Here is an 11901-nt window from a genome sequence, read left to right on the forward strand (position 1 = left end):
TCAAAGCCCGGGTCAACACGGGATTAGCCTCTGAGCCACTGACGTGTGGACCCCACACGTCAGGTTTGACCTGGACCACCCGTTGACCTGCTGAGGTCAGCATGAGGTCATGCTGACGCCATAATTCATTTTCTGGAATTATTTTAATTCTAAATATTCAGGAAATTCCAGAAAATAGCTAAAACTTCAATAAATCATAGAAAATTAACCGTAACTCCAAATTAAATAAATTATATATGAAAAATTATCAGAAAAATTCAAGGAATCCATCTGTACCATTTTCATGCATGTTAGAACAACTTATCACTACTGTTTAGGGCAAATGAATGAATGGCATTTAAATAATCACATATGGAGTTTGAATTTGAATCTTGTATTCAAACCAACTTCATTTAATCTGTTGCTAGTAGCATTAGCTCAAAACACATTCATTTTGCCATGTCATGATCATGCATCATATTGTGCATTGCATTGATTGTGTTTCCTTCTGTGTTGCCGGTATTTGTCCCCTCTCGATAGACGTGATACCGATGATGTGATCGTTGACACTGATGAAGACTCAATGTTATCTTCAGAAGTGCCAGGCAAGCAAAACCCCCTTGTTCATTCCGATACAATCCTACTCTCTCGCTCCTGCTCTCTTTTACTGCATTAGGACAACACCGATTATCTGTTACTTGCTGCGGTAGCTGAACCCCTTTATCCTTTGCATGACCTGTCATTGCCACAGTAAATAGATGAAACCCACTAGCATGAGTAGGAGTTGTTTGAGCCCTGTTGTGCCTACTCATTCATGTTTGTTTGTCATGCCTGCTACTGCTTAGAGTTGAGTCAGGTCTGATTCATCGGGGATGAATCAGAGGCGTGTGAACATGTCCTACTGTGTGTGAGCTAAGTGTGTGAACACGATTTGGTAAAGGTAGCGGTGAGAGGCCATGTAGGAGTACATGGTGGGTTGTCTCATTGCAGCCGTCCTCAGGAACTGAGTTCTGTGTTTGTGATCCATGATTCAGCTACTACCATACATTGGGCCCTGAAATATGACCCCGCTCGACTTCTTATTCACCCTTGTCCTCTGTCCAGGAGTTGCAAGTAGTTTCTGGTGTTTGTAGCTTACTGGAGGCCGTGGACAGCGCTGACCGTAGGGGTGGGCTGTGATGCGGTAGGTACGTGGCACGGTGTACCGGATGCCCGTTTGGTATCTCGGGAACCCTGTTCACATCGTTTGGGGCTGTGAGCGAAACTCCGGCCGGATCTCCTCATGGATGGAACCCGAATAGGCGATAAACCTGGACTAGAGACTTGAGTGTTTAGGTAGGTCGTGGTCTACACCCACGTCGGCTTTCGCTTGAAGTCTGCCGAGCACATGTCGTGTGCAGACGCTAAGTGGTGGAAACATGTATGAAGAAGTACACCCCTGCAGGGTTAACATCATCTATTCGAATAGCCGTGTCCGCGGAAAAGGACTTCTGGGTTGCTTATATCAGTTCATAGACAAGTGAAAGTGGATACTCTAAAATACGCAAGATAAGCGTGAGTGCTATGGATGGCGTTCTCGTAGGGAGACGGGAGTGGATCCATAGTGGTGTATTGATATGGTGAATATGTGGACTCGTGTGCGCCACCTCAAAAAAGTTACTCGCAGTCGTAGTTCAGGATAGCCACCGAGTCAAAGCTGGCTTGCTGCAGTTAAACCCCACCATCCCTTTGTTGATAATGATGCATATGTAGATAGTTCTGATGTAAGTCTTGCTGGGTACATTTGTACTCACGTTTGCCTATTTTATGTTTTTGCAGAGAGACTTCAGTCTCACTAGTATTTCCGTGTGGTCTTCGACGTTTAGCTTGTTACCTCAGCTACGATCTTGTGCCTCGGCAGGATCTGATAGATAGTCAGGCTTCTCAGCCTTTTTCATTTATAGTTGTCTGTACTCAGACATGATAGCTTCCGCTTGTGCTTTGACTTGTATGCTCTGAGTGTTGGGTCATGAGACCCATGTTTGTAATATCTCGCTCCTCGGAGCCTATTGAATAGATTACTTGAGTCATAGAGTCATGTTGTGATGCCATGTTGTATTTGCACATATCGAGCATATTGTGTGTATGTTATTGAAATGCTTGGTATGTGTGGGATCTGACTATCTAGTTGTTTATCTTAGTAGCCTCTCTTACCGGGAAATGTCTCCTAGTGTTTCCACTGAGCCATGGTAGCTTGCTACTGCTCCGGAACACTTAGGCTGGCCGGCATGTGTCCTTCTTCGTTCCTGTGTCTGTCCCTTCGGGGAAATGTCACGCGGTGAATACCGGAGTCCTGTTAGCCCGCTACAGCCCGGTTCACCGGAGTCCTGCTAGCCCAGTGCTACAGCCTGGATTCACTCGCTGATGACCGACACGTTCGATGCTGGGTCATGGATGCCTGTCCCTGTAAGTCTGTGCCGCTTTGGGTTTACGACTAGCCATGTCAGCCCGGGCTCCTTATCATATGGATGCTAGCGACACTGTCATATACGTGTGCCAAAAGGCGCAAACGGTCCCGGGCAAAGGTAAGGCGACACCCGTGGGAATACCGTGCGTGAGGCCGCAAAGTGATATGAGGTGTTACATGCTAGATCGATGTGGCATTGAGTCGGGGTCCTGACATCTACCAGCGCTGCGTGGAGCCAGAGCAAGGCCAAGCAATTCTCAGAGACATCCACCAAGGCGAGTGCGGCCAGCATGCGGCTTCAAGAGCACTCGTCGCCAAAGCCTTTCGGCACGGTTTCTTCTGGCCGACTGCCCTGGAAGAGGCCAAGGAATTAGTCCAAAAATGCAAGGGGTGCCAGAAGTTCCGCTCCAAGCCGCTTCAGTCGGCTTCCGCGCTGAAGACAATCCCCATCGCCTTGCCCTTTGCAGTTTGGGGCCTGGACATGGTGGGACCATTCAAGACGGCCCGAGGCGGCCTAACTCATCTGCTTGTCGCGGTGGACAAGTTCACCAAGTGGATAGAAGCAAAGCCCATCAAGAAGTTGAACGGTCCGACTGCATTGACTTTCATCACCGACATCACGGTGCGGTACGACATACCGGACAGCATCATCACCGATAATGGCACAAATTTTGCCAAAGGCGCCTTGGCCCGTTTCTGCGCGACACAGGGCATCCGACTGGACTTAGCGTCCATTGCCCATCTGTAGTTAAACGGCCAGGTGGAGCAAGCAAACGGCCTCATCCTGTCCGGCATCAAGCCTCGACTGGTCGAACCACTCGAGCGTTCGGCCGGCTGTTGGCTTGAGGAGGTGCCAGCCGTCCTCTGGAGTCTGCGCACGACTCCAAACAAGTCAACCGGCTTCATGCCTTTCTTCCTCGTCTACGGTGCCGAAGCCGTCATCCCGACGGACATAGAATTCGACTCCCCGCGAGTCACCATGTACACCGAAGAGGAAGCAGAAGAAGCACGTCAAGACATCATCGATCTGCTGGAAGAGGGACGGCTGTTGGCACTCAGCCGGTCCAGCATCTACCAGCAGAGTCTGCGCTGATACTACAATAGGAAGGTCAGGCCGAGATCTTTCCAATAGGGCGACCTTGTGCTCCGGCTGATTCAGCGAACAGCCGGCCAACACAAGTAGTCGGCGCCTTGGGAAGGCCCCTTCATCATCAGCAAAGTACTAGGCAACGACTCCTACTACCTAATCGACGCTCAGAAGCCCCGAGCACGCAAGAGGGACGACTCCGGCAAAGAGTCGGAACGACCATGGAACGCAAATCTTCTCCGAAGATTTTACAGTTGATGCAGTATGTACCATGCTATCCTTTGTATTAAAGTACCGAGACTTTCGGCCCCCCGAGACGAGCTCGGGGACTGCCCTTTTTGTTATCTGTATGATAAGAATTATGCCTCCGAGTATGCTACCCCTTGTTATGCCGCTTGGCACCGGGTTCGACTAGTCGGCCCGGGGACTCGCCATCTTGCGCTATGAAATGCTTCCTGCAGTCGGACAAGTAGTGTGCGGCGCTTAAGCCGTCTCCTGTCGGAAACCGCAGCTTGCAGAGCGACTGTTGGCAGGCAGGGAGTAAGCAAGAACGAGCACACACACACGAAAAAATGGCTAAGGACCCAAAGCATAAGCATAGCACAAGCCAGCTTCCAGCCTCTCTTTGCAGAGCCGACTTTCGAATAGTCGGCTTGACGCCTTCAATCCAACTTGTTAAAAGACTCTAAAAAGGCCAAGTACTTGCCTTCCCTAAAGTAGCCAAGCATTTGACCTAGCGGCAGTCCGCAGAGTTCGTCTGGCAAAGCGGCGACTATGGAAAGGCGGCAAAGGAAAAAGCCAAAAGAGCAATGAGCAAGGAAAAATAGAAGTCGGATAGATATTTACATAACATAGGCCTATGGCCAAGTTCAAGATACACCCTGCGGGTGGAATTGTGCAAATTAACAAGTTCTTCAAAGACTATGAAAGCAGATAAAGAAAAAACAAGACGGCAGCCTAAGAAGCGGCAGACGGGTTCGAAGGGTCGGTGGAGACGGCGGTGTCAGGTGCCGGAGCGGCCGGCTGGGCAGTCTCGGCTTGATCATCTCCGGCGGTAGCCGGCCCGGTCGGACGCGGCTCGTTGCTGGAGGCGCGGTCGAGTTGAGGCTGGTTGTCCGCTCTGTCTTCTGGCGCCTCCGTCTCATCTCCATCCGCCGCCTTGTCTTCCTCCTCGGTGCTGGAGCCGATCACCTCTGCCAAGTCCTCGTCGTAGTCCCGGTTCATCCCGAACCACTCCGGCGGCACCTCTTCGCCGTTCGCGGCCTGCTCAGGAACGAAGACACTGGTGTCGGTGTAGTCGGCAATCGCCACGGCACGCTCGATGAGGGCGCCTTCCACAGCCACCAGCTCCGCCTGGGCCTCTGACCGGAACGCGGCCAGTCGGTCCAGATCCAGCCCTGGATACCAAGCCTTGACGAATTCCAGGGCCCGGCGCACTCCAGCCCGGGCCGAGGAACCCTTCCATGCCTCAAGACGGCCTGCCACGACCTCCAGCCAGTCGGCAGTCCGACTGGGAGTACGCAGAGCCGGCATGCCTGGCCCCAGGGCGGAGATCGCCTGAGCACCAGCGCGTTGAAGCCGACGCATCAGCTGGTGGGCCGGCCGCAGACGAGTCTCGATGCTCAGGAGCTGCTCGTCCACGGTCAGGGGGGCGTTGGCGGCAATCTCCTCGCCATTCACCCTCCGCGCCTCGCGATCAGCCTCAATGGCTCGGGTGACCGCCTGCGAGTGGCCAGGGAAGAAGTCTGCCCAAAGCAGAAAGAAGCAAAAGAAAGAATCAGGAGTCGGCTTGAGTTGCAGTCGGCGGCTCGAAGAAAGAAAGCAAAGAAACTCACCGTCGACAATGTCTTTGATCTCGTGGAAGCCGAAAGTCAGCATCGCCTCCTTGTGTGTCCAGGAGGAGCGCTCGCTCTCGAACTCGGCCAGGAGAGCGGTCTCTTTCTTCTCCGCTTTGTCCTGAGCCGCCTTAAGCAGCTCCTTCTGCTCCGCCAACTGCGCGACCAGCAAGTCGCGCTCTGTGGTGAGCTTGCCGCACTCCTCCTCCTTGGCGCGTAGGGCAGTGCTGACTTCGCTCAACCATTCCTGAAGAGCGGCATTGGCCTCTGAAGAACAAAGAGAAAGGACGTTAAGTCGTCAATAAGGAAGGTCGCCGGGAAGATCCGGCCCAACTGCTCAGCAGTCGGCCCGAATCTCGTGGACAACAGCCCGGGGGTGCGCCCCGTGAAAAAAGAAGAAGAACTTACTCCGGCTCTCCGACAAGTCGGCAGTCCGCTTCCCCAGCTGCTCAACGTTGCGGTTGAAGGCGGTGACACGGAGGTTGTGATACTCCTGTGATAAACAATCGGACAAAGACAAAATGAGGAACTCGCCAGATTGAGTTCCGGGCCGCCTGCTCAGCAGCCGGCCCGAAACTCGGGGACTACACCCAGTGAGTGCGCTGGTGCGCCCCCACAGAGAAGAACGAGAAAAGACAAAGTCAGAAAAGAAAGCATACCCAGATAGACGCTCGCGACGCCAGATGCGCCTTGGTGCAACTCTGGATGGCTTCGCCCTCAGCTCGCAGTTTCGCCTACACGTCCAGGAGCGCTTGGTTTAGCGGACCGTCGCCGCCTCCTCGCACCCACCCAGTAGGCGCGGCGCTTGTCGCCTCAGCATCTGGGATGGCCGAGCTGGAGGCGCCGACTTCCAAGGGGCGTGGCGCCGAAACCGCCTTCTCAAGTCGGCGGCACGCTGGTGAGGCGACTTGAAGGAGCAGCCACGCGACCGTGTCGTCTTCAGTCGGCGGCACTCGCGGGCCTGCCGGCTGCTTGCCATACATGCTTCCTGATGGCGGCGGAGGCGGCGGTGGCGGCGTGGCCGTGCCAGACGCGGAGGCCTCGCCACCGTCCTTCTCCATGATGGGGTGCTCCCCGCCGACTCCTCCAGTCTGCCCCGTGAACTCCGGGGGCGGCGGCGCGGAGTTCAGCGGGACAACAAGCAACGCCGATTGGCGGCGCGCGGTCTCCTCTGCCCGCTGTCTTACTGCGGCGGCGGCTTCGGCTTCCTCCAGCTTCTTCTGGGCAGAGGCCGCCGCTTTCTTGGCCTCCGCCTTCTCCAGACGGTCGGCCTCTTCCTCGTCGCGCTTCTCCCGCGCGTTGCGCTGCGTCGCCTCCCGGAGGTCGGTGTCGGGGTCAATCCACCGAGTATTGGCGAACGTCTCGGCCGACCCCATGAAAGAGGGGACGGCCACCCTCTCAAGAGAAAGAGGGGCCCTAAAGCAAAGGACGGAATGAAAAAGACTCGGAAAAGATCCATCAAAGAAAACAAGACGAAGGTAGAAGAGCACTTACGCAGAGACTAGCGGCGGCTTCTTCACTTCCTTACGAAAGCGGTTGGCCTTCGCGGCCGCTTCTTCCCGCTTGGTCGCGACGGCCGCCCCCTTGAACTTCTTCGGCCGATCGCCGAGCGAACTCGGCGCGGCCCGGCGCTTCGTCGCGCCGACTTGACCACCCAAGCCGGCGGAGGAACTCGCGCCTGGATGGCCGGCTTTCGGTTGGCGGCGCGGGATGACTTCCCCTTCGGCCTCGTCTTCTGGCTAGTCAGCGAAGGTTGCCGAGGGTCGGAAGCCACCTTCTGCTCCTCCTCCTCTGCCTTCGGCATCGGACTCCATCGCCGCCGCCCCCAAGTCGGGGTCATCGACGTCGCTCTCCGCTTGATATGGAGCAAACTCGCGGGGATGTCCCGTGGCGCCGGCTGCAGGCTGGATGAGGGGGTTCTGACTCAAAAAAGCAAGAAGATCAGAAGTCGGATTCGGCTACAAAGAAAAACAAAAGAACAAAAGATTTGACTTACCATAGGCGAAGGGTTGGCACATGAGTACGGTTCCTTGCCAAACGGCCAGTCTTCCGCGAGCTCGCAGTTCGCGATGTGATTCACCATGTTCGCCACCTCCGCGTGAGGCATGTCCCAGGTGCTCATCCGGCTCGGGTCCCGACGGTCGCTCATCCGACAGACCAGATGAGGTCGGCCTTGGAGTGGGAGGACTCGGCACGACACGAAGGCGGCCAGCCAGTCGGCTCCGACCAGGCCTTCCGACTGCGTGAGCACTCGGAGTCGCGTGACGGCGGCGGCACCTGCAGGAGTCAGCGTCTTGGCCCGATGGGACCAGCTGGGAAGCCTCCCAGCCGGCGCGCCGGCTTCGTAGTGCGGCAGGTTGACCCAGTCGCCTTCCGTGGCGACGTTCTTCATATAGAAGTACGACCGCTGCCACATCTTCACCGACTTGATTAGCGCAATGGAGGGAAAGGGGTTGTCTGCGGTCGACCTACGCATTGCGATGAAGGCGCCGCACTAAGCCGGCACACCAGCAATGTGCGTGCTGAGCTTGGACTGGAAGAACTCTCCCCACAGCTCGATGGTGGGGAGAACGCCAAGAAAACCATTGCACAGGGTGGCAAAGGCGGCCAACAGCACCAACGTGTTCGGAGTGAGGTGGTGCGCTTGGAGCCTGTTGAACTCCAAGAAGGAGAGGAAGAAGCCGCTCGCCGGAATTCCCAGGCCGCGCATGAGGTGCGAGCGGAATATGACCCACTCGTCCTCCTCTGGCGCCAGCCTTATTTCCCCCTCCGGCGCGGCGTGAGCTCGCACTAGGTTCGCGCCGGGGAGCCAGCACGTCCTTCGGAGGTGCTCGATGATGTCATCATCCACCAAGGAGCCGTCCCACACGCCGGAGCGCACGACAGGACCCGCAGCGGCAGAGGAGGAACTCATCGCTGCGGGTGCGGGGCGGCTTGGTGCGGTGATGGCTGGAGGAAGAAGAAGCAGGAGGAAGTGGGGGAGCAGGAAGGAATGGGTGCCTGTGTTTCCCGTCCAGCCCCCCCCCCCCCCGCCTTCTTATAGGCCTGCAGGCTGAGAAGCCGATGGGGCGGCGTGGGATTAACTGCGCAGGACCCCACGCCCCCACGATTTACCCCAGAAGTTACTACGCGCAGTAACGACGTGGGAAACCCAACCGTCCGCGCAGCCACAATGGATCCTTTCGTGGGCCAAGGCGCGGAAGTGGTGTGCCCCGCCTGACGGCTCGTCCCATCGCGTGCGTGGGTGAGCAGACTGCCCCTGCCATGTGGCGCCGCGCGACGGGGCCATGGCGGGCGACCGCGGGAAGCGTATCGGGCACGACGCCTGGTTCCCGCTGTGACTTTCAAACTCCTTAGGGGCAAGACGGCCCTCTGTGAGTCCGACTCCGGCCAGTCGGCTTGAAGGAAGACGGCGAGCAAGGCCTAAATCCCACCACCGGAGGAATGAAACTGTTGAGGCCCGCAACTTATCACCCTCGGAGCCTCACCAGCTTCGGGGACAACTGTCGGAGTAATGGGCCACGGGTAGGCTAACTCGAGCCCCAGAACCTTTCAAGGCATCGGGGCAGACTGCGCCCCTCAAGTACCTGCGGCGACTCCAAGACGAGCCGAGTCCCAGAGGCGACTCTAAGACGAGCCGAGTCCGAGAGGTGACTCTAAGATAAGCCGAGTCCCGGAGGCGACTCCAAGACGAGTCGAGTCCCAGAGGCGACTCCCAGATAAGCCGAGTCCCAGATGCGACTCCAAGGAAGCCGGCTATGGGGAGTCGGCCCGCGACTCCAACCACCCCGATAAATAAAGGCAGGCATGGCCACAGTGCGCCCTACCCACGGAGATCTCTGCCCGGCGCGGCACTGTTGCCATGCCAGCCTTGACATCAGCCCCGGGGGGCGGAGCCCTGTACCCACGACGGCCTGTCTGTACGGCCCGGAGACGGCGGGGCCTACCAGTCAGCGAGAGTACCGAAGACGGCGAGAGCGCCAAGAGTCGGACCCGTTGGGAGTCGCCCCCCCGGAGTTGTATGGCCCCTCCCACGGGCCCCACACGCCATTAACCAGACGCGACGGGGGAATGGCAATAGTGATCGCCCATCAGGCGGCGGCACTGTTGCCATGACCCCATGACCAAGCCTGCGTCATTAGAAGCACGGCTACAGTAATCAGCAGCCGGCAAGACCTGCCCGCGGCGGACACGGGATGACGCCCTCGTACCAGGCCAGTCGGCGGAACCCACCAGTCGGCGGGCCCCAGGAGTCGGCGGAGAAGACGGAGCCTGAGAGGCAGACAGCTGGGACCCACACCCAGCCGGTTTTACCATTGTAACCCTGGGGGGTAGGCCTATATAAACCCCCCAGGGCACCCATGAAAAGGGTTCAAATCCATTAGCACTAGACAGACCATACGAGGAGGAGAGAGCTAGCCTTGCCTTCTCCTACCTCCAGAAACAGCTCTAGGAGCAACCTTGTATTCACTTTGCCTTAGTGACCATGCGGAGATCCCGCAGAGCAGCAGTAGGGGTGTTATCTCCTCGGAGAGCCCTGAAGCTGGGTAAGATCCGCCGACGAGCATGTCTTCGCCTCATCCCGTTTCTAGGCACCGGAAACGTTCAACTCGCCCCCTCCATGATAAGCCATCCTTTGGCATATGTCGCACCCAACCCCCGACAACAGTAGCCGGTGGAGTAGCGCGCAGTGAAGGCTGGATGAACAGGAGCCCGTGAAGGCTGGAGGAGGTCGATGGTACCTCGTGGAGGTTGGAGGAGGTCGACGGTGGAGATGAACAGTATCCCGTGGAGTCCCGTTTTGCGGTACGCCACACCCCCCCCCCGTTTTGACTGTAGCGCTCCAACACAATTCCATCTGGTCCGTTTTCGGTACGCCACACCCCTCCCTATCAACAGGACCCCCGTTTTGACCGTAGGAGGTCCGTTTCCTCCGTTTTGCAGTACGCCACACCCCTCCCGATCAACAGGGCCCTCGTTTCGACCGTAGGAGGTCTGTTTCCTCTGTTTTGCGGTACGCCAGGCCCCTCCCGATCAATAGGACCCCGTTTCGAATGTGGCCGGTTGAACACAAGGCCGTTTCCTCCGTTGTGCGGTACGCCAGGCCTCGTTTCCATCGCATGTTCCGTCCAAGCCCTCCTGATGAACACGACCACACATTCCGTTCTGACCCAGCCGGTTGGCTCCCCATGAACACGACGACGACCCTGTTTCTCCGTTCCGACCCAGCCATGTATGTATGTGCGAGTAGGCGTTCGAGACCCTGCCCGTATGTACGTACGTGGCCGTATTTTCTTTCTTGCACCCTCGCCGCTGTACGTACGTGTACATGCTACGTGCGCCCCTCTACTACGACACGTGCGCGCCTCTACTACGGTACGTGTGCGCCTCTACATCGACCAGTATGTATGTACACGTTCGTGACCAGAATGACAATGCTATGTACGCTTCGACCAGGTGGGTCCCGACTTTCAGGCACTTCCTTGCTTGCGAAGATGTAGCTGGCGGGTCCCAGCAGTCAGGGGGGCGAATCATTTTGGTTTTTTTTGCTCGAACGCACTTCCTTGCGTGTGAAGATGTAGCTGGTGGGTCCAGCAGTCAGGGGCGAATCGTTTTTGTTGTTTTTGCCCGGACGCACATCCTTGCGTGCGAAGATGTAGCTGGTGGGTCCCAGCAGTCAGGGGGCGAATCGTTTTTTTTGACGCACTTCCTTGCGTGCAAAGATGTAGCTGGTGGGTCCCAGCAGACAGGGGGGAAACGTTTTTTTCACGAAATACGGTGGCCCGTCCGGTGGGTCCCTGCTGTTAGGTGGAGGAATAATTATTTTGCGCATAATAAGGAGGCACTTCCTTGCTGCGGCCGTGGACCCAACTATCAGCCTCTCCATGTACAGTCCATGTCCGATGGAAGCCATTCCTTGACCATGTTGACGACACCGCGCTGAGAGCACCAGGGCGGTGGACGACGGCGACGCCTAGGAAGGGGACGACGCGGAGCCGGGGAAGATGTGGCAGTGGATGCCCATGCATAGAGGAGTATGAGGGTTCACTCATTCGGCTGCGGTGTGAGGCTGCCGTCGCCGCAGAATAATAGGGGGTGTGGGTGCGTAGAGGGATGGTCTGGCCAGCGGTGGGAGTAGTAGGGGCCGGTGAGGCCTCGGCATTATCACAGCCGGCCATGGGCGGCAGGAGCAGGCGGCACGACCGGCTCTACTTTGGGCGGCTGGAGCAAGAATGCCAGAGGTTGAAGAAGCACTACGACCGTTGGATGGACATCGTACGGTCACTAGAGCTAGAATCGTTCATATATTGACTAAAGTTGACAAAGACCTCCATCCCAGTCAACTTAGTAGGCCCACAAGTCAGCCTCCGACCAAGGTTGGTCGCAGCTAGCAGGGGGTATTCATTTTTTTGTGCGTCTTAAGGAGGCACTTTCGGTGGGTCCGAGCTGACAGCGGGGGAACGTTTTTTCACGAAATACGGTGGCCCGACCTGTGGGTCCCAGCAGTCAGGGGGAAACATTTTTTTGCGAAATACTGGTGGCCCGTCCAGTGG

Source organism: Triticum aestivum, chromosome 7B (genome assembly GCF_018294505.1).
Source record: "Triticum aestivum cultivar Chinese Spring chromosome 7B, IWGSC CS RefSeq v2.1, whole genome shotgun sequence".
Classification (NCBI taxonomy): domain Eukaryota; kingdom Viridiplantae; phylum Streptophyta; class Magnoliopsida; order Poales; family Poaceae; genus Triticum; species Triticum aestivum.